Consider the following 2,878-nt stretch of genomic DNA (forward strand, 5'->3'; position numbering starts at 1 on the left):
TAGTAAACCTTTTGTACACCGTTTGTACATATTTTATGTACCCTTTGTATTCACTTTGCACACCCTTCGTTCACCCTTTCTATACCTTTTATAGACCTTTTGTACACCCTCGGTACTACCTTTGTACAACTTTTCTACTGCATTTGTACACCTTTTATAAACCCTTTGTAAACCCACTCTAAATCATTTTTAAAGCCTATGTACACACTTTCAACACCCCTTATACAGTCTTTGTACCCCTTTGTATACCCTTTGTACTAATTTTGTACACCCATAATACACCTATTGTACACCCTTTGTAAACCATTGGTAGACCCTTTATAACTATTTCTATATATTTGTAGACCGTTCGTACACCATTTCGACACGCTTTCGATACCATTTATTCACCCTTTATACATCATTTCTACACCCTTTGTACATCTATTGTAGACCCTTTCTATATCTATGTACATTTTGGTACACCTTATGTACACCGTTTGTACACCTAATATACACCCTTTATACACCTTTTATACACCCTTTATACATCCTTTCTATGTACATTTCTACACCATTTATACACCCATTGTACACGTTTTTTATATATATCTAAATTTCGGAACACCTTATGTACACCCTTTGTGCACCCTTTGTCCATCCTTTGTACACCCTTTATTCACCTTTATACACACTTTCTACACCCATTGTGCAGCCTTTTGTACACCCTTAGTACACTCTTTGAACACCCTATGTACACCTTTTATACACTTCCATACACCCTTTGTACACCCATCGCACACCCTTTGTACACTCTTTGTACACTCTTTATGCACCTTTTATACACTCTTTGTACACTATTTGTATCCCTTTTCTACACCCTTCCTACATCTTTCTACATTTTTTACAACCTTCGTACATCTTTTCTACACTCTTTGTGTTTCGTTTTGTATACCCTCCGTACAACCTTTGTACAACCTTTTTACACCCTTTGTACACCATTTGTACACCCTTTATACACCCTTTTTACATCATTTCTACACCATTTGTACACCCATTGCACACGCTTTGTATATCTATCTAAATTTTGGAACACCTTATGTACACCCTTTGTACACCATTTTTTCATGCTTTGTACACCTTTTATTCACCTTTGTATAACCTTCGTACATAATTTGTACACCTTTTACACACCCTTTGTACATCATTGGTACAACGTTTGTACATCATTTGTACACTCTTTGTGTAAACCCTTTGTACACCTTTTCTATATCTATCTACATCATTGTACACCCTTTGTACATCTTGTGTAAACCCTTTGTAACACTTTTATTACCGTTCAGACACCCTTTGTACACCCCTACTAAACCTTTTGTACACCGTTTGTACATATTTTATGTACCCTTTGTATTCACTTTGTACACCCTTGTCCACCCTTTCTATATCTTTTATATACCTGTTGTACACCCTCGGTACTACCTTTGTAAAACTTTTCTACTCCATTTGTACACCTTTTATAAACCCTTTGTAAACCCATTCTACATCATTTTTAAAGCCTTTGTACACATTTTCAACACCCTTTATACAGTCTTTGTACACCCTTTGTATACCCTTTCTACTAATTTTGTACATGCATTATACACCTATTGTACACCCTTTGTAAACCATTGGTAGACCCTTTCTAACTATTTCTATATATTTGGAGAACGTTCGTACACCATTTCGACACGCTTTCTATTCCACTTATACACCCTTTATACATCATTTCTACTCCCTTTGTTCATCCATTGTAGACCCTTTCTATATCTATGTACATTTTGGTAAACCTTATGTACACCGTTTGTACACCCAATATACACCCTTTATACACCTTTTATACACCCTTTATACACCTTTTATACACCCTTTATACACCTTTTATACACCCTTTATACACCCTTTCTACATCATTTCTACACCATTTATACACCCATTGTACACGTTTTATATATATATATATCTAAATTTCGGAACACCTTATGTACAACCTTTGTGCACCCTTTGTCCATGCTTTGTACACCCTTTATTCACCTTTATACACACTTTCTCCACCCATTGTCCAGCCTTCGTACACCCTTAGTACACTCTTTGAACACCCTATGTACACCTTTTATACACCTCTATACACCCTATGTACACCCACTGAACACCCTTTGTACACTCTTTGTGCACTCTTTATGCACTCTTTATACACTCTTTGTACACTATTTGTATACCTTTTCTACACCCTTCCTACATCTTTCTACATTTTTTTACACCCTTCGTACATCTTTTCTACACTCTTTGTATACCCTTTTGTACACCCTTCGTACAACCTTTGTACAACCTTTTTACACCCTTTGTACCCCATTTGTACACCCTTTATACACCAATTGTACACCCTTTGTATGTCCTTTGTACAGCCATTTTACACCGTTATACACCATTTGTACACCCAACATACACCCTTTATACACCCTTTCTACATCATTTCTACACCATTTGTACACCCATTGCACACGCTTTGTATATCTATCTAAATTTTGGAACACCTTATGTACACCCTTTGTACACCCTTTTTTCATGCTTTGTACACCCTTTATTCACCTTTATACACTCTTTCTATACCCATTGTTCAGCCTTTGTACACCCTTTCTACACCTATTGTGCAACCTTTGTATAACCTTCGTACATCATTTGTACACCTTTTATACATCCGTTGTACATAATTGGTACAACGTTTGTACATCATTTGTACACTCTTTGTGTAAACCCTTTGTACATCGTTTGTATTTCTATCTACATCATTGTACACCCTTTGTACATCTTGTGTAAACCTGTTGTAAACCTTTTATAATCATTCAGACACCCTTTGTACACC

The 2,878-nt window shown here is 36.2% G+C and overlaps 1 long non-coding RNA gene across 1 annotated transcript; it reads right to left on the reverse strand.

Moving 5' to 3' along the window:
* Positions 1–95: 95 nt before the first annotated feature.
* LOC111240819 lies at positions 96–2,781 on the reverse strand. Its single transcript, XR_002666404.1, has 2 exons — positions 1,916–2,781; positions 96–1,871 (listed from the first exon to the last, which is right to left on the reverse strand). It is a non-coding gene; the product is annotated as an uncharacterized LOC111240819 (long non-coding RNA).
* Between the last annotated feature and the right edge of the window lie 97 nt (positions 2,782–2,878).

This window comes from Vigna radiata, unplaced genomic scaffold (assembly GCF_000741045.1).
Source record: "Vigna radiata var. radiata cultivar VC1973A unplaced genomic scaffold, Vradiata_ver6 scaffold_1092, whole genome shotgun sequence".
NCBI classification, from domain to species: Eukaryota; Viridiplantae; Streptophyta; class Magnoliopsida; order Fabales; family Fabaceae; genus Vigna; species Vigna radiata.